General features: G+C 32.0%; 1 long non-coding RNA gene across 1 annotated transcript in view; it reads left to right on the top strand.

Moving 5' to 3' along the window:
* Positions 1-407: 407 nt before the first annotated feature.
* LOC127705433 (uncharacterized) overlaps positions 408-21,489 on the top strand; it is a 231,272-nt gene continuing 210,190 nt past the window's right edge. The window contains exons 1-2 of the long non-coding RNA XR_007983878.1: positions 408-748; positions 4,480-4,855. This is a non-coding gene — a long non-coding RNA (uncharacterized LOC127705433). The remainder of the gene's footprint in view (positions 749-4,479; positions 4,856-21,489) is intronic.

Raw genomic sequence — 21,489 nt, forward strand, 5'->3', positions numbered from 1 at the left:
CTGTAAATTATTGATTAAACTGTTGGAAATGTACTCTTTCGAAAAGGAATTCCTCCTGGAGTGACTACAATTAAGGTGAAATCGTACATGCTTTTAAAACCCAACTATTGTATATTAGAGTAGTTGAAATATCACAAAGTAAAATCACAAAAATACTGAACTCCGAGGAAAATTCAAAACGGAAAGTCCTTAATCAAATGGCAAAATCAAAAGATCAGACACATCAAACGAACACACACTGGTTATGTGTCTATTTTAGGAATTGTAAAACTAAGTATTTGTTTTTGATAATAAAATTGTTTGTCGCATATATTTTGTCCATATATAATTTGATATTTCATAACATTTTATGCAAAGAACTGTTTTGAAATTGCTGGACTATTTAAATATTCGTTTGTTTTAGAGTCATCATGCAGGGCTCATGTTTGTTTATTTTGGAAAATTACAGATGGTAACCTAACGTTAATCTGCAAAACTGATAGCTTATACTATTCAGTTTCTTTTAATCGTACGGTGGAGAGAGAAAATGCTTTTTGTGCTTCGACAGCATGTCATTCTACGTTACATGAATCAAATATTACTCAAAACAAAACAACACAAGAGACAGTTCTTACAATACAGATGGCTAAAAAATTAAATGGATGGTAGTCATGCAAATACGGAGAAACAAATGGGAAAGCAGATATCGAAATAACCCTTGTTGAAACATTATTTCCCAATATCAACAATACCAACAAATACATCCCAGGTAAGTAAATATATCATCTTGCAAAATAAAATGATCATAGAAACCATGATTGAAATTTTGTACGTAGTCGTCCACATTTAATAATATCGTGGTAACGTTTGGTTGGTTAATGTACTTTGGCGGAGTTTGATATTTTCTTCAATGTATTTGATTGTCTTTTGCATTTGATAATTTTGTTATAGGCGAGTGACCTTTTTCAAAAAGATGCTTAGTTAACGACTTTAATGCACCCACCTAACATACTGCTATATTATATATCATTCGAAAGCTTTTTATCAGAACTGTCTGTTTGGATCGGTCTTCAATAATTCGTACGGTGCAATTTGTGTTAAACCAAGGTCAAAGATTAAGAATGAACATTCCTAAAATGCCCTTTGCTGGTTTTTTAATATTTTTTTTTCTAAAATTCTTATGAATATAATAGAACAGAATACCATGGTTCCAAATGAAATGCACCTTAAAATATTAATGCGCAATATTTACAACAAAATATACACTTCAAAAATGATAAATGTAGGAAACATCTTGTCCCTACGCCCTTTTAATTTTGTTCTTTCCATTCATATAATATATTTATTCGTCTAAAAAACTTTGTAATGAGCAACAATCCTGCTACATAGCATATCGATGGTGCGAACTCACATCGAAAGGATTACATGATTAGACTGATTAATATTATTGATAAACTTAGTCATTTACTGTGTTGTTTGAATATGATCTATGGCTGAACATAGGTTTGTTAAGCATGTTAAGGGCTTACGATACAGTTTTGATCCTTAGGTGATTTTTTGACGAAAATTTTAATACAATCTATTTTTACCTATGCAATTCAAATATATATATAATATATATATATATATATGTATATACCTTCATTTACTACTTTGAGAAATAAATGGGGTCGAAATTTTAGACATTGAATCAAGTTTTCTGTTTCTTGGATATGGGATTCCTAATCTATGACAGGTTCGTGATAATATAAAACTATTTTTTCAGCATATCTTTTCTTATGTTTAACGGTGAATCTTTGTAATACTGCAGTTATTTACCTATCTAGTGAGAATCATTTCAAAATATATTTCAAGTGAAAAATAACTTGGTACAGTTTCCACAATGTTCAAAGAAGTAAACTATTATCAACACTCCATTATTTCTGTGTATCTTTTTTTCTTTTTTTAATTGTTCATATTATATTTAAATCCGTACATTTGTTAGTTGGAAAACATCAAGTACCGGTACTTTATCCCGGCCTCGTTGATATTAGTAAATAACATATTTATACAACTGCTAGTATTTGTTAGTAATCTACATTCAATTTTCTATACTTAGAAAAATATATACCATTTCAGTAATATCAAAAATGAACCTAACCATTAAGATTATCAAACAAATAATTATCTTATGTAACAAATGCACAGGTTATGGAAAAAAAATATAGTTTGTGTTGTTTAAATTGTAAAATATAAAGATATATGTTTTAAGTATGTCTGTTGATTTTTTAGTAATCAAATAATGATAAAAAAAAAAACAGAAACAAGAAAAAAAAAAAAAAAAAAAAAAAAATAATTGAAAGAAAAAATAATCAGACGAATTTCAAAGAAATTAAAAGTTGTTTTGTTTGTTTGGTTATTTATTTGCACCGATGAATTATATAGTATTATATGACATTGTTTTAAATATATTTAATATATAAAGTTAAATTTTTCAAATTTTTCTCCAATTTACATCTAATAATTGTCAGAAATATTTTTTGCCACAAGAGTTAATGCCCAGACCTAAATTGTCTGAGTCGAAAGTTGATGTCATCGTACATTCCAAACTTTATCTGTGCATCACTTTCTGTTCTACCGTACACACCACAATTAAAATACCAAACCTGTTCAAAATGATTGCTCTTCTCTAGCCAATGAATTAGCTCCATATTTCTTTGTAAAGAAGCGAATAATAAGTGGACTTGGCTCGTGTACAGCTGGTAACCTGTGTATTGCTACAACATCCCTTTCTTCTAAACTAACGTCTAGATCTTGTTTAACCATTTCAATGAAATCCTTGCAAAGGTTTTGTTTGTCTTTCCTTGGGAAGTTAAACACTTTGATATTGTTTTTCTAGAATATTGTTCATTATAATTGCTGCTCAAATTGGCAGTATTTGCTGTTTCTGCTAGGTTGGTCTTAATAGGAGATATATGAGAGGACACAGCATCAAGTCTCTTTTTCATGTGTTAATTTTCAATAGATAGTGCTTCCACTTTCCATTCCATCTCTTTTTCAATTTTAGAAACTTTATCGATCATTTTTTTTTCAGTGATGACTCAAACTTACTAAACAATTTCTTCACAATGCCAGTAACAAGATTTTCTAAGTCTGAAGTCTTGACAAGGTCTTTTGTAATGTCAATCAAATCATCTTTTGTGGTAACATCCCTCAAGCTAAATTTTATTTCACCAAGGTCCTTTTGAAAGTTAATAAGACCTGATAGACCAAGACTAGTTTTTGAGTCATTAGAAACTTCAGAGTGAGTTCTTTTTGCCTTAGGTTCTTTATCATCTTTGTCGTCCTTTTTAGCTACCAATAATGTCTGAACACTCCTTACTGTTCTGCTATGTGTAGGTTAAGTGGAAGTTTTATTAAAAGTATTACTGCCTCCAGGCATAATGACCAATAGGTGTGAATACTTATCTATAGCTGAAATTCCTTTTCCTTATATATTATAGTAATATTTCACTGTCATTGAGGATAAGTCATTAATTTCACAATTTTAACATATATAAATCCATCTACAGATAAGTCATTCCAATATACATCAGAAAATCACAAAAATATGTAATTTCCCACTTGATTAACAAAGAATTTTGCAAAGATTGTAAGAGCTGACTTTTATAGTGTTAACAGCTCAGCGGCCATCTTTAATCTCTTTATCTGTGTATGTTACCTAAATTTATTAAAATGTTATAACGAAAGCAGTACAATTTATCTATGTCTATGTAAAGTTATAAAAGGTAATTTGGATGACGTCTTCAAGATAAGATTGATATTTATCGAAAAATCCTACTTGAATTTTTTTAATTTCGTTTTCATCTAAAAAAGACATTTTTAAACAAATCATTATTCAAGGTTTGGAGTGACAACCTTTATGAATTGTTATTAGATACGAAGCACAGCAAAACAACTATTTTCAAGAGTTGAAATTGTCGATAGCTTTGACTACATACATAACAAAGACGGCGGTACAGCAAGTTGTTTTCGATACAATAAGATTATTCTTACATTTGAAAAGGTTTATTAGACATGTTAGCAAATCTTTTCTTTATCTTTCTTCTATTTAGATTCTAAAATTTGTTCTTGTTTTGTTATTTTTACATCAACGCCATATAATTTGCTCGACGTAATTCAAAGTTAATGTCTATTTTTAAGTTCACAACAGTTGAACATGATGCAAATGACATTGCAAATGTGTAAATGATATTGTACCAACACGGGCTTGAACGTTTAAACCTCGAGGTTCGTTAATTCATTCAAATAAAACAAAAAATATGTTAAATGAGTTTGGGGTCTGCTTATTTAAAAGAGATAGTGAAAAAAAAAATTGTCTTTTGCTTTTACTGAAAATAAGGTTTAAATTAAAAATTACTTTTATTTTCCAACAAAAAAGAAACAAATGTTATACCGCGACGTCACTTCAATATACACACACCGAAGAAAAAAAATAACGAGTTCCGTTTTTACTTTCAGGATGTGATGGTCTTTGTTAAAGAAGCATTAACTTAATGATGGTACGACATACACAATGCGAAGTTCAAATAGTGTCTAAAAAGATTTTGTAATTATTTCAAAACTTCATTCGATAAAGTTCATGAGAGGAATTTCAAATTCGTCTAAAAACTAAATGAAAATAAGAAATATAATTGTATGTTAGGAAATAAAAAAAAAACAGTTTGTTTTAATGTAAAACAAAATAAAAATTGCTCAGTATTGTTAATTTTTGGATATTGTTAAAAACAAATGTTGAATGGTTAACATTATCTGGTAATTCTTAATATATTTTTCGACAATACGTGAACAAATATTTAAGAGGATACAATAAAATGTTTTTTTTTTTGTTTTTTTGGTATTTTACAAAACTGCTTTGGAAGAAGTCGAAAGAACACATGCGTGGTTAAACATAATAAAAGTTCATAATCTAATATCAGTCATATGTCTTTATTAAGCGATTATGAAATATAAAATTGTAAAAAATAAGCCCCAAATACCTGTTAATATCTTTTCTATTCTAAGTCTATTTGATTCAGTATTTGGCTGTTTATGATAATATTATAAATTGTTAGAAAATACAAAGATACGAATGTGTTGAGTACATTTTGTATCGAGTGCCTTCCATTTTTTTTTTTGTTATTCTTACGACAAATGTACGAGTTTTGAGTTGAGCACCTTTCTAGCGATATCACCTGATCTTTCCCGACAAGTTCCAATGATCCTAGGTTTTTTCAGTCACTGTGGTAAAGTTTTGGTCATCCCTTCGAAAGTTTTACAGACGCCATCATGATTTGAGTCATCGCTTATTAATATATATGTCACAGAGGACCACGAATATGTCCCAATTTTCCTCGATTGTGACATCATCGAATGACACTTATAACTGAATTTGTTTTAATACCAAGATGCTACACGACGTGTGCCAAATGTGGCACCAGAGATCACCACAAGCTTTTGTTGGGGTTTATGTTACTCAGAGTATAGTTTTCTATGTAGTGTTTTGTAGACCGTTTGGTTTGGTTTTTTTTTGTCGTGTTTTTTTATGTCATGGGTTTTTCTGTTTCTTATGACTTATGAGTTTTGATTGTCCCTCGATTGGTATCACATCTTCCTTTTTATTGATCGTTTGCGCTAGCTGTGTCCATTACAAGTTGTGATGTTCTTAGCAGCTATACATGATCATGCTTCCTCACAAGGGTTTACAAGCAGATTGTTGTACCTTAGGGTTTTTTTTGTTCTGAAAACCGGAATTATTTAGGTTTGAAATACCAAAAGGTGTCATGAATCTGGTTACGTATCTGAATAATCGATGTTTAGCGAAGGACCTTTTGCTACAAATGATTAAATAATTGACATATTTATGGAAATTGTATAGGAATCATGCTGATAACTCCATTCTCGTATGAATCATGAATTAAGTCGACAGTAGTAAACCGATGTTAATATCTCGTAAATCGAATAAGAAGAGACAAATCAAGGTAACAAACAAACTCTGATGGAACCGCCTGAATTCCAAATGAAGCAAAACCGAGTGCGTCTCCTGCTGTACATGCATCACCCACCATGCGAATCCATACTTAGTCCAAATCACACAATCACGAAAAAGACACAACTGGTGAATTTACAAATCAGACACTTGACTGGCATCTGAAGATTTAAGACCGTAAAAACACCTCGCTAGTGAGTTGAGACATCAACACATCGTGATTAATACTAAAATTAAAAAAAATAACAACAAATAATTTAAAGTAAAAATCTAAAAACCCGGTTCACATTAATCCTCTTCACAAATGTAAGCTGGTCATCCCGTCTACCTTCAAACATGGCCATCATCATTATTCAGAAGAACATGCTTGACATTAAATTCAATGTTAAAAAAAAACAACCCAGAAAAATCACACAAAGAAAAAATTGCTACGATAACCAAACATGAGTTAAATGTATAGTTGGAAACCCTATACACATTATATCAAAACCTCAGCGTAACTTTAGTTTTTATAAATAACAATCGCACATGGTCAGCCAAAGTAATACGTGAAGCCAAGCTTTGGGATTTTTAAAAACTTTAAAAAAAACAAATAAAATAATCTGAAAAAAAGATGCCTACGACCAGAATCTTCGTCATATTCATGGTTATTGTGTCATTAAAAGGATACATTTATGTAATATACTGTTTCGGTTCTTATACATCCATGGCTTTCAAATGTTCGGCTTTGGGCGTTCCTGATAAATGTAAATACAGAAAAGCTGCTCCAACAAAGTTATGAGGAGGACAGATTAAAAATGACACTTCGTATATTTGGTTTACAGTTTGATTCAGAAGAAACACCGACATAGCTAGATAATACAATTAATTATCTAATTACTACCACAATTTGATATTAATAAGTATTGTAATTTTCATTGTTATTAATAAATGTAATGTCAGTATTACAAATCTAATCTTGAATCAATCCTAATCCTATTTATTTTTGGGAAATATTTTTACAAATTCAAATGTGACGTCACTTTGTGTGTTTTTTTTTTAGAATTTCAAATGTGACGTCACTTTGTGCGTTGAGGCTTTGGCTAACTCGGCTGTGTATTTTTATGCGTTGGATTAAGTTGTTTTATGTAATGTATCCGTTTTTATTCTGTAGTTAGTCCCCACTTCCGTTTTATTATGTATATCTATTATATAGTCATTTTATAAAATTTACTGTTTGCGAAATTATAAATTATTGTAAATAATAAGGATGTTCATGTCCCAGGCAGAAAACTCTGGCCGTGTAAGGCGCAACCTTTTGGAAGTTTTGGTCCTCGGTGCTCTTCAGCTTTGTACTTGTTTTGGCTTTCAAACTTTTTTCATCTGAGCGTCACTGGTTGGTCTTGTGTGGACGAGACGCACGTCTGGCGTATTGAATTTTAAGCCTAGTACCTTTTGTTAGCTATTATTCGTGTGTTTCTTTGTCCTATATGTTCTCCCATTTATTTGTATTTTGGTCCTGTCATGTGATGTTGTCGTTTTGGTGTTGTGTTTGACGTTGCCATAAAAGCGGGAGGTTTGGCATGCCACAAAACCAGGTTCAACCCACTATTTTTTTCTTAAAATGTCCTGTATCAAGTCAGGAAAATGGCCATTATTATATTATAGTTCGTTTCTGTGTGTGTTACATTTTAATGTTGTGTTTTTGTTGTGTCGTTGTTCTCCTCTTATATTTGATGCGTTTCCCTCAGTTTTAGTTTGTAACCCGGATTTGTTTTTATCTCTATCGATTTATGAGTTTCGAACAGCGGTATACTACTGTTGCCTTTATTTGACGCATGAAATTTTCAAGTGTTGTTTTCAGTTTTTAGAGTTATGGTTGATGATACACTTTGCAATCAAAATAAGAAATATGAACTTTGACCAGGAAAAATAAATTTAGAAACAAGTTATTCCTATATCTGATCATTTTAAAAATACGATAAAAAAGATGTTAGATTTAGAGTCAATATCGTAAACGGAAACCCCTCAAATAAAATGAACATATATCTAAAATTATATATAGGTTTATTGACTATTTGACATTTAGCTTTGAACTGTATTCCAGTATCTGAGTTTTCTTTTTCTTTTTTTATTGTATTTGTTATTAGTACCGATGTTTTAAGTCAAACCCTTACAAGAGCATTGCTACAGTTTGTTCTTATGTTGTGATGGTATCCGCTGTCCAAGGCTAGGGGACGGTATAGAGCTCACAAACATGTTTTACCCTTCCACTTTTCTTGTGCTTGTTACAAGTCAGGATAATGAAATCCAGTGACTGTCGGTTGTTGCTGTCTGTCGTTACTTTTTTTTTTCTTTTTTTCAGTTTTAAACATAAATAAGGGCGTTGGTGTTCTCTTTGAATGGTTTCACATGTTTTCATCCCCGTGCATTTTGCCTATTGCTTTTTTCATTGTTAAAGGCCCCACGGTGACCTGTAAGTATACTAGTTTAACAGTCCTTATTTTATAAACATTAATATCATTGCCAAACATACAGCATTTTATAAAGATGCCATGCCCTCCTACTATCCTGAAACATTTCGAAACCAAGCCAACTTATCTTTAGTATAATCGCCGCGGAATAATTCCAGTATGGAACACTTTGGTACAATCCCTTCGACCAATTACTCTTTTGATAAAAGGTTGATACCTTATCTTCGATGTCTAAAAATGATATTTTCTGCCTCTTGATCCTGTTGATTTCAAAGACTTTTTAAAAGTGAATTGTAGATTGATTGTGTGCTTAACGCTCTGCCACTGTGTCAAAATTTCAGGCATGTTCAAAACAAGAACAAATTAATAATTAATCTGCAATCATGATCGTATAGAGTGAAGGGCGGGATATTTAGACTTTCACAGAAAAAGTTCGGTTTAATAAAGCTAGAATAAATGCTTGCAAAATGACAATTACGGACCCCTATACAGTTCTTTACATGAAATTTAAGGCGCAGATTTGGAGTGAGACTCATCTTGCTCGCAGCATTTCGCGTGACGTCCCTATTCTAGCCAACCATGTTAGCGTATTTCTATAATCTGCATGGTCAATTAGTCGGCCTTCTATAGATGTTACTGGCGGATTGTAGACGTCAACCTTTGGTAAATTCTTTATAAGATTAAAGGATTGAAATTCGATATTGATAAATCACCGATGCTGTATTTCAGTATTTTAATAGAGAAAAGGATCAGTATAAAACAAAATGTATCTTTTCTCTAGCGCGTCTCTCTATATGTAACACATATATTTTGTTTAGTCGATACTAATACGCTAAATCCTTTTTACAGAATAAACAGGTGGAAACGGTGGATACGATTGACTTTGAAACACTGACACATATGAAGCCTACATTACAAAGCTTTTTGAAGGAATCTATAGCTAGGGAATGTCTTACTTTAATTTCGAATGCATTTAACGACCAGTGTGAAGAAACAAACTGGACAAATACAAGAATTTGTTTAGTCGACGGAGAAAGGTCATTCCATGTCGTTAGCGGGACCGGAGCTCATAACTGGGTTTTATATACAGAAGACGGTATTATAGATATTGTAAAGTCAGTTAGAAAATAATACCTCGACGAATTTGTGTCTGTAGAAGTCATCAACAAACGCGTTCTCGGTAGGTTAATTATTCAGTATATAGGGAATGAAGAACCTGAGGTAGATGACAGGAAATATAGCTTACGAAAATTATTTCAAGCTACTATTGATTACATCCAAACCCATGATGTACCAGACGTATGGCAAATGCCACAGTAACCGTGTATGACTCAGAAGATAACACGTTTAAAATCAAAAGTGGCAACGGGAAAAATAGGTTCATGGTAACTGACAAAAGAAATGAACCAATAATCGAATATACTGAACATAATAAAATGAAAGAACTCATAGAAACTTACCAAGGAATATTGTCGCAAATATGTAATGCTTGTTTTAATTTATGGGGAAGTTCACAGTAAATTGTTTGACAACAGATTTTTTATTGGAACAAAACAATATTAATTATATGAATAACCATAACTGAACTCTTTTTATTGTATAACTATATAATCTAAGCATGTAATAATGAGTTACTATGTCATATTTGTGTGATACATCTTTGTTATTTGTTAACTGACCTTCAACTCCCGGAAAAAGGCGTGTACCGACTAGCTGGTTGTCGTTAATTGTTAGCTACTATTAAATATAATAATTACAATTATGTTTTACGGTACTTGAATCTGTAAATACTTTAGATTGCACATATATTTACTTACATTTTCTTTGACAAGTTGTCTATTTGTTTGTTATGTCAGAACAAAAAAAAAGCATGAACGATCACAATCATATATATTTTTAGGAAATAGTCATTGAAGATTTTGCACCAAGTGCTTGTGATACATATTTACATTATTGATCCTTTATGTTCAAATTCATGTGTGCAAAGTTTAAGCAATTTAAGACAGATGACTCGTGATATATCCGATTATTATTTCCATTGTTCATTACTCATTAAGTTTCGGATTTATTTTCTAAACGTTTTGAGTACACACCCGTGGTAAAATACGAAAATGTTGTATGTCATATGATCGGCAACGTCATGATTTGTTTAAGCTGTTACAATATTTCTAATAATTATCCCATTTTGTATGTTGTTTTATGAATAAATTATCGGCGGTCAACGAGAAAATACGCTAATGCAAAACTGAAAGTCATCAAAACACAAAAAAGCGATGATTGGAATTTAAGAATTTAATTTAATAAAAGTAAAATAATCATTCAACTTCGTTCAAACCTGTCTAAGTATGTTACTCGTTTAAACTCGAAATTTTGACTTTAAAAAAAATGAAACTTTAAATTTCGATGTCTTAAATATATATTTATTTACTTCAAAATAATCATTTATTGCAAATTTTACAATAAAAAAGCACTAGACACTTAAATATACTACTTAAGAGATAAAAGCTATGTCGGTGGAAGAACTATTCGGATGCATAGAACGTTGCATCTTAAATTGATCCAGAATGTCAGATAATCAGGTTGAGGCAGCACCAATATTCTGATACCCTATGACTATTGCCTGACAACCCAATAGTCCGACCATCATGATTGAGATTCGCCTATTAATTAATCTCACAACTTTTTAATGAACAAAACTGTTTATTTCTATCATATGAAACGTGTTAACCAGATAAAAAGACATAACAAGGTGACCAGAACAAAAGACGTATACCGTAGTATGCAGGTACATTCAATATGGTATCATGTAAAAAAATAAAATAACAAAAAAAACTGACCTCCAAGGAAAATTCAAAATGGAAACTCCCTTATCAAATGGCAAAATTTATTCTAATGATCCCACTTCTCAAGTAAAACATTGAATGATGGATATGAATATGGAATCAATGTCAATTTTCTTCCAGAAATCAATCTTATATTTCCTTTTCTTAAATTAAGAATTTAAATATGAATCTTTAACCTAAAACACGGTTTCTATGGCATTATATATGATTTTAGAGGATACGCTTTTTAAAAATAAATCATAATTCAAGGATAGTCAGAAGTATAGCACTATGATCATCCATGGACGTCTCCCGACCCTGCAGTAAAACCCTTGCTATAGTTGTAGTCATGTCGGCTGTGCGGGATGTATAAAATTGCCATTATATACGTTTGGAATGGTGACCTTTAATCCAATGCCTGTCGAAGGAAAACTGTCACGCTATCTGCACGTAAGCGTGTCGAGACCACATAAATTCTGACATGAGAATATACATTTGCATAGAAATTACTCAAATACAAAATGCAACCTTGCTCCTGGGAATCCTCGACACAATGTAGCACAATGCATTGTTGGTTACTACGAGTTCACTTCTCATCTAAGAGAACTTGAACATAAGTTGCAAAATGTCAGTTTGTACTGTTGATCTGAATATAATGTTGATTTGTTCTGTACATTTTATGTTATAAATGTAATAAGGTATTCTTAATAGATAGACTAGAAATATATATCTTGTTGACGACGTCATGTCTTGTTGCCCAGTAGTAGTTTTGCAAATTTTTGTCTTTCAGTTGCTTTGTTATTGACAAACACCAAACAACTATTTTACTTCCTAGCTTAAAGCCTATTGAATCACATTGTATAATCGCATACGTTTTAAAAAGTAAATAGCAAAAATAAAGACAAAGGACATGGTGTATAAGTTAATGTCGCAAAATCACTACGAACATTTCGTAATTATTAAATTTTACGGACGCCATCACGAGTTGGTTGACCGTAATGGAATATCCGTTTCACAGATGATAGCGGACACGTTCCAAAAATATGAAAACAACACGTTATTAATTTTTTCGAAGCGCTTTTCTGGGTTTACCCTTACCAGGAACGCTCATAGTCAAATATTTGAAAGCCAAGGATGTATAAGGACCAATAGTTAAGAGCTAAATGACCAAAAAGTACAAAAAAAAAAAATAAAATAAATAAATCGCCAAATTCATCTAATGTCAATTTTGCCTGAGGGAGTTGAAACATCGGTTTTCTTTTTAATTTCAAATTTTTAGTCGGAAAATTTTAAAAGGTTTTTTATGAATCATGTCAGTACCAAAGTACTGACCTCTGAGCTGATGATACCTTCTGGGACTGATAGTCCAACAGCAGAGGTATCGACTCAGTAGCTAGTGCTGTAAAAAAATGAAAACAACACGTTATCAATCGCATGCGTCTGAAGCACTTTTCTGGATTTACCTTCATCAGAAACGCTCAAAAGCCAAATACTTGAAAGCCGAGGATGTATAAGGATCGAAACAGTTAAAGAGCTATATGACCAAAACGTACCAAACAAAAATGCTTAATTCATTTAGTGTCAACTTTGCCTGAGGGAGTTAAAAAACCTTAGTTTCTTTCTAATTTTAAAACTAAAAAACAAAAAATTTTAAAAAGGTTTGTTATGAATCATGTCAGTACCGAAGTACTGACTACTGAGCTGATGATACCCTCGGGGACTGCAATTGCCGTCATTTAATCCCGTCATCCTTTCCCCGAATGTGACCTACCGAATTAAACTTATTACCTGATGTGTACTAACATATGCAACACGACGGGTGCAACATGTGGAGTTGGATCTGCTTACTATTCCGGAGCACATGAGATCACCCCCATTTTTTATGGGGTTCGTGTTGCTCAGCCTTTAGTTTTCTATGTTATGTTTTGTTTACTGCTGTTTATCTGTTTGTATTTTTTTTCTTTTTTAGCCATGGCGTTGTCAGTTCATTTTGCCCTTATGAGTGTGAATGTCCCGTTTGTATCATTCGCCTCACTGTTACCAACAAAAACAACAAAATGAGGAAAAGGATCTGCGTTTTTTTGTTGTTCATCATCTCAAATACACAGCTATGTCTCTGTAAACATGTCTTGAGTCAGGAGGAGCCTGTAATTGAGTGGTTATCGTTTATTGCAGTATCTCATATTTTTGCTTTTCGTTTATTGTTTTGTATAGTTTGTTCTTGTATTGTGCCGTTGCACCACTGTCCTAAGGTAAGGGGAGGGTGACTATGCGATATTGGCTTTGCTCATTGTTGAAGGTCGTACGGTGACCTATAGTTGTTAATTTCTGTGTCATTTGGTCTCTTGTGGAGAGTTGTCTCATTGAAAATAATACCACATCTTCTTATTTTTATATGTTGAGAATCCAGGAGTAGGAAAAAGAACTAGTAGCTCAAAAAAGGCCAGTGTCAATCACCTGGATCTAAGTGGATTTTCAACAATGGCCACGCTTTAACATGATAATTCATCACTAATATCTCTTTTGTTTCAAGTTTTTGATTCTGAATTGCTGGTCATTTGTTTGCATCTATCTACTATATCTTTGGTAGTTTCAGAAAAAAAAACAATTGTTTTGTGCAAAAGTGAATAGACGATGACTGTGGACGAATACGAACGACGTACGCCTAGTGACGAGAATAGCTCATTCAACTCTTTCGGCTAGGTGAGCTAAAAATGAGGATCAATTGATCATGAAGACTCGCATACACTAATTACACAATTACAGAAGTAATCAACATTTACAACAACAAAATACTCAGTGCATGTGGGAAACAAATTCTGATTATCTCTGCAAGATTTTGCTTTATTTTTTTTTTTTTTTTTGACAATAGCCATTTTATTGACTGTTGTTGACTTTTGCAATTACAGAAGTAGGTTACACATCATACAAGTTATTATGTGCCAAAAAAAAAACAATGTGAGTGCATTTAACTTTTAGTGTTGCTCAGTCTTTAGTTTTGTATGTTGTGTTTTGTGTACTATTGTTTGTCTGTTGGTCCTTTTCATTTTTAGCTATGACGTTGTCAATATAAAAATAAGAAGATGTGGTATGATTGCCAATGAGACAACTCTCCACAAGAGACCAAATGACACAGAAATTAACAACTATATGTCACCGTTCGGCCTTCAACAATGAGCAATGTAAAACTTGGTAAGAATATTGCTTTTGTTATAATTATTGGCATGCTAAATCAAAATCAACATCACTGAAACAAATACTGGAAAATGGCTTGTTTGAAAACGGTCTGAAAAATGTTCAAATATATTCAAAGTAAGCATGTATCGGATTTGTACATTTATATCGTGAAATCGGAACAAAACTAAGAGGAATACTAATTATATTAGTAAATAAAGAACATTTACTTTATTCCTGGTTCATGATATTTTTCTCCTGGAAACATCAGTATAGTCACTACGGCAATGACTTCAAAAAGTATAGCCATCTTGTTGCAACGGAAACAACAGTAAAAAATTAACTGAGGTTTCGACCGGCTGTATATCAAATTGACATGGTTTGATCATAGAAAATAAAAATTCGTAGTAAAAGTAGTAATTGATGTCATGCTCGTGTTTAAACATTAAGAATAAAAAGGTACAATATAAGTTTTAGAATAAATCGCTTGTAAAATGAACGAGTTTTATGTTACAAACTACTTGTTGGTCAAATGAGGTTCCAGAAAAAAAAAGAAAAATATTGGGATCATCGTTTTCGAGTACATTTTGTTGTACTTAAGGATGTCGTCTATCGAAGGGTTTCAAATGTTGAAAGAAAAAATATAAAATAATCGTTAATTAAAAATCAAAATAGAGGTACACAATTTTTAAATTATGACAAACAAGAAGACATGCATAATAATGCCAAAAAATTACGGAAATGTGAGAAAAAAAAATTACTAGCCTAAATCTCTTGCGACAAAGAAGGCATCGCGACACGATATAAATAGGAAAGACAGAAATACAATGAAAGGATTACGCAAAACTGAAGTAGGAAACTAAAGACTTAATTCAATTGATTTATGTTAAAAAAAAAATGCTGGCAAAAGCAAAAAAAAAAAAAATTTTAAAACTGAAAAATTTCTGAAAATAAATATGAGTTTATAATAGTAATGCGACCACTTACAGTAATATTAGTTAAACTGTGCACCAATATTGATTTTATTATCAATAAATTAAAACCAAACTAAATTATATTGCAATAAACCTATGAACATTTCTAGTCGATGCCTATATTTTGGTATTGCACAAGGTCATGTTTTTCTCTGGCTGTTAATGGCATCTTTACACTAAATCCATTGGAAGTTGGATGTGTACTGGTTGATATTTTAGTCTTAGATCCACGATGATTTTATTAATTGTGATTGGGTTTGAACTAGCTTTCAGTAACTGAAAGTACTTTCAGATCTGTACTTTGCGAGTTTAGTAATTTTGTAAGTTGTCTTGTGCTTTGTATCGATTCGATGAGTTAAACCCTTTTCAAGTAACTGCAAGGTTCAGGGAAAGATTGGGCGCCCACAAACATGTTTAACCCTACCGCATTATATTTGTGCATGTCCGAAGTCATGTGTTCATCATTAAGTGGTAGTCGTTTATTGCTGTTTATCACATCTGTTGTTCATTTATTGTTTTGTGCAGTTTGTTATTGTGTTGTACTGTTGCTTCACTGTTTAAGGTTAAAGGGGAAGGTTGGGCGTCCGCTCACATGTTTAACCCAGCCACATTCTGTATGTGCATATCCCAAGTCAGGAGCATGTAATTCAGTGATTGTCGTTTGCTGATGTGTATCATATTTGTTTTTTTTTGTAAATAAATCAGGCCGTTCGTTTTCTCGTTCGATTTTTGTATATATGTCATTTCGGGACCTTTTACATCTTGCTATGCGGTATGGATTTTGCTCATTGTTTAAGGCAGAATGGTGAACTATGGTTGATAGTGTTTACGTCGTTTGGTCTTGAAGAGAGCTGTCTCATTGGGAATCACACCATATCTTCATATTTTTAACTACAATGAATACACTAAAGTAACTTTTAAATTTTTTGGTTTCACGTATTATCAGAAAATATGTCTGTTTGTTTAAATTTTGCATCATATTCACACAAAAAAGATGGTAACACTTAAAAAATTCGATCAATTCACTCGACAAACAAAACTAAATTTCAACCGGACACTTTTCCTACCGTTTTTGTGTTCTTGGTGTTCTGTGACTTAGGTGGGGACAATACAAATCTCACTCCCAACTTTGCTTTTCCGCTGCTCCCCCTTTCAAAATTACTGGATCAACATCTATTTACTTCAACTTGGGAAAACTACATGACAACAGGACACCAAGTTTGGTATGTGTATAAGTTTTTTTCATATCAATTCTTTACTTTTTTTATGACTTGATCTATGCTATTACAGAATGAATTTTGCATCATTTTCATTTTTACGTAATCAATAATTATGAATCTAATACCCGGTAGTACAATCATGTCTTGACTGAAAGTCTGAATTTGTTCCAATATTGTTTTCATTTTTCTTAGAAAATATAGTTACAAATCACAAAGCATATATTAGACCCCTCTTCAGAATTATTTATCTTTGAAATCAAACAAGCATGATCTTTAATATATTGGTATACTTCTACATGCAATGAACATATATTGACGGTTTAGTCTGCAAGGTTTCTGTAACATCGCGTACATTTTAATACAGTGTTAACAAGCCATTGTGATTATACTGTGACTTTGTGTTCAACAAATGCCAACTAATTTTAAAACCTTAAAATTGTTATAAATCTTTGGGAAGAGATCATGAAGACATATTATGATTTTTTTTTTCATTTTTACTTTTTAAAGTTTTACGAAGAATCTGTTTTGGTGGCTGGTAGTTTTACCTTTGTGTTCAAATACAGAAGTCACAGTACACCGCGAAGGCGCTATTCATAAAGGACACCGTTTACATGGCGTTTACATGAATATTTGCATATCATGATCTAACAATATACTATTTCTATATAAATAAAATGAACAATCTACGAAGAGTTGCGATGACCAGGTAGGAGCTTGATAGAACCTCAAAGAGAGATGACTCTGGGAAAACTCCATGTCAAAAATAATTTCAACATAAAACTGACCATTTATGACTTACACGTTTGTTAATGTTTGTGTCGTTCGATTTTTATCTCATATTTGAGGCCTTGCATAACCACTCCTTTTATTCATATACAGCTTGTATTCGCTGAGACAAAACTTCACAAAAGTAACTCCTCAGCTGAAAAGACTACTCATAGATTACGCACATCAAATAATGTCAACGTGAATTTTTATCATATTTTGACATAAAGTCATGATAGTCTAGTCAATTAAGTGTACAACCTGCAACTAATTGCAACACAAAGTTTTTCTATGAAAAACAAGTCTGTTACTATATATGAACAACATACTAAAACTAAACAAAAATATATTTTGCGGAAAGTGGTGTAATTTATAAAAATGTTTTGTAGTAAAAGTAAGGTTATATGAGTTGCTTCCCCTTATTTGCCAAAGTTGAAAAAAATTAAATTATACAAAAAATGTTCTGTATTTTTTAAAACAGTTGAAATAATATAATACAATACATAATTATTTCAATTTAAAAGAATATTATTACAAATGAATCACTTTCTTGTCTCAAAATTTGTATATTTGAACAAAGATATAGACCGAGATTGTGTTCTGCTATTTTACAATCCAAGAATCTAATTCTCCAAAATAGTGTTGGTAAGTAACCTAAAAATGGAAAACTGTACTGAAATAGAGTAACCAACTTAGTCACATTCTTACTTGGTATTTGAAAGAATTCTGCCCCTGTGTTAAAGGCACAGACAGTTTATATTTTGTTGGGGGAGGGGTTCCAGAAACACATGTTTTGTTCTTTATAAAAAAAATGTTATTGCAAGATTCAAAGTCTTTAATGTATTTTTTTTTCCACAACTTTAGAAAGAAAACAATATATATTTTTTTTCATTTACCTTCTGGAACAAACATGTTAAGTTTTAGAATCCAACAATGTTTCATAAATAAATGAGAATGATAAGTGTTAAATGATTTTATGTTAAATATTTTTTTCACAAATGAAAATTTCAGGCTCCTCGAAGCAAATAGCTACTCATTTAATTTGCGACGATCTCAGTACTCACACACCATATAAATAAAGCTTTGACTGTAACACTGAATCCACTTTTCAGTTTGGTAATTAATCGGATGTGTACTTATTTATATTAAAGTCGGTGCCAACAGTATTTATTCATCAACTGTAATTACTAAGCTTTGAACTAGCTATGAGAACTCGGTGTCTTTTTGTTAATTGGTTATATACTCCCTGCTGATCTTTTTGAGTTCAGCCCTTTCCAACTGGGTTTTACAAATTGTTCTTACGTTGTTTGCTATTTAAATAAAATTGAGAATGGAAATGGAGAATACTGTATGTCAAAGAGACAACAACCCGACCAGATCAAGAGCAGATAACAACCGAAGGCCACCAATGAGTCTTCAACGCAACGAGAAAATCCCGCACCAGGAGGTGGTCCTCAGCCGGCCCCTAAATAAAAACTGTTCCTGATTATTGGAGGGTTGAGTGCTCGCAAACAGGGTTAACCCTGCACACTATGAATATGATTATCACAAGTCAGTGGCCCTTTTTTACTTGGTTGTTATTGTTTGCTGTCTGTCATATTTGTTTTTCCGTTTATTGTTTTAACATTAATCAGGCCTTTGAGTTTCTCGTTTGACTTGTTTTATATTTTGACGATGAACTATAGTTGTTTACATCCACACCCACATATATCATTGGTATCACTTGTGGAAAGTTTTCTCATTGGCAATCATACAACATCTTCTTATGTTTTTAAAGTGGGAAGATTTTATAATAAGTGATGGTTTCATTGGCAAGCGATCAAACTTACTACCAAGATATCACTGATAGAGTCTAGTGGACGTTAAAAGCTAAACATTTATATTCTTTTGGCATGAGGTGTATTTTTCTAAATATTTTTATAGTTTCGTTCAAATGAGTTGAATACAGGTCAGCATTCCGGAAGCAGAAAACCGCGTCTTTAACATTGATATATCTGTAATAGAGTATATTTATGAATAAAGAGAGATTTGAGGTTTTTGAAGTCAACGAGAAATCAACCCAAACGACTAACAAAAACCAACAGACATACTTTCAGATTAGACAGGACTATCTAACCGCTATCTCTGGCCATGAAAGTCGCCCACAGACACTACAAATTTTAATTCATACACAGATGATGCATGATTATTTTTTTACAGTTCTTAGGCTAAAGCTGATTACCTTTTATTAAATTAATTCAATGAGATATATTATATAAAGAACTTAGTAATGCTTCTTTATATACTAGTAAGTATATATATATCTTTGACCATAATATTTTCATATAGCAGACAACCCATGTTAGTTCTTTGTCATTACCATTTGGTTGATGTTTCAGACCACCACATACATGCAGGTTTATAGGGTACACATATAAGGCGCTGTTGCTATTAACACTTCCTCCAGGAAGTGATCCCATTAATTCATTCAACAGTGCTTATCTCATTTTCAACATCCAAAATTGGACCACTTTAGTACAATTACTATTTAATTTCAAGCTCTTGGGGTAAACTTATAATCGTATTGACAAAGCTGCTCTTGAAATTGCCTTAAACAATATCAGATCTACATTTAATTTTCGATCTATGAGTTTGACTGTCCCTCTGGTATCTTTTGCCCCTCTTTTAATGCTAATTCAGTGAACTAGTATATGTTCCTAAATTTAAAAAGATTATATATCTGAAATTAAACGTGGATATTGATAGAGCTTGCTAAACATTAAGAGAAATCTGCAATCACATCGTCTGTGTTTAACTGTGACTTTATGCAATTCAAATATTGTAAAAGTAGCTAATGAAAAAATACACAAAAAGGACTACAGTCAATGACGATGCAAGGACACTAGAAAAATGACTTTTCCAGCAATTAACATGACAAAATCAAAGTCAGTAACCAAACTGATTTACAGTTATTTTTGAACACAATCATTTTTTGTTTATTATACCTACACGTATAATTACTATAAATACATAACCGAAACATAAGATAAAATTTCAAACTTCCACAAAATGCACATATTTAAAACTGAGTTTTACTGTGTGTTTGTTTATTCTATATTGTCTAGAGAAACTAGGGGAGGGTTGAGTTCTCACACAACATGTTTTACCCCTGCCACATTATTGCACCTATCCCAAGTCAGGAACCTCTAGCCTTTGTTTGTATTGTGTGTGTGGTTTTTTGTGTGACAATTTTGGTTCATTTGTATGTACTGGAGTTTAGGGTGGTGTCCATTTTGCTGAACTAGTGTACAAAATAATTAAGGGGTCAGCTGAAGCCCACCTCCGTGTGCCGGATTTACTTGCTATGTTAAAGACCCATTAGTTGGCTTGTTTTCTCTTTGACACATTCCCTGTTTCCATTCTCCATTTTTTCGTTTTTAAAAACCAAACTAGAAATTACCAAGATTTTAAAATTTCATTTTATATGCCTATCACTTAGGGGCATTATGTTTTTCTGTCTGTGCGTCTGTTCGTTCGTCCGTCTGTCCTGCTTCAGATTAAAGTTTTTTGTTAAAGTTTTTGGTCAAGGTATTTTTTGAAGTTGAAGTCCAATCATATTGAAATTTAGTACAAATGTTCCCTATGATAAGATCGTTCTAATTTTAATGTCAAATTAGAGTTTTGACCCAATTTCACAGTCCACTGAACATAGAAAATGATAGTGCGGTTGGGGAATCCGTGTAATATGGATATATTCTTGTTTTGTAGTTAGTGTGTAAAACAAAAAATTTCACACAACAAATTGATTATTATTGATATCGATAACAAAGGAATACATATGCGATTAACATAAGATAATATAGTCTGTCTATAAAGATCCTATGTTAAAAGTTTTAACCATGAATAATCGAAATCTTTATTTCCATTTTTCACAATTTTTCTCTACAAATCACATTTTACACAAGAATTACAATTTTTTAAATACTAATAACTATAGGACTTCTTAAGATAAACATCAGATAGTATTCTCTATTTTCTGTTAAGATCCCAATTTAAAAGTTTTAATCATCAATAACCGAGATATTTTCATTTCCTGTTTTCCGGGTTTTCGGTCTT

This window comes from Mytilus californianus, unplaced genomic scaffold (genome assembly GCF_021869535.1).
Source record: "Mytilus californianus isolate M0D057914Y unplaced genomic scaffold, xbMytCali1.0.p SCAF_6, whole genome shotgun sequence".
NCBI lineage: Eukaryota > Metazoa > Mollusca > Bivalvia > Mytilida > Mytilidae > Mytilus > Mytilus californianus.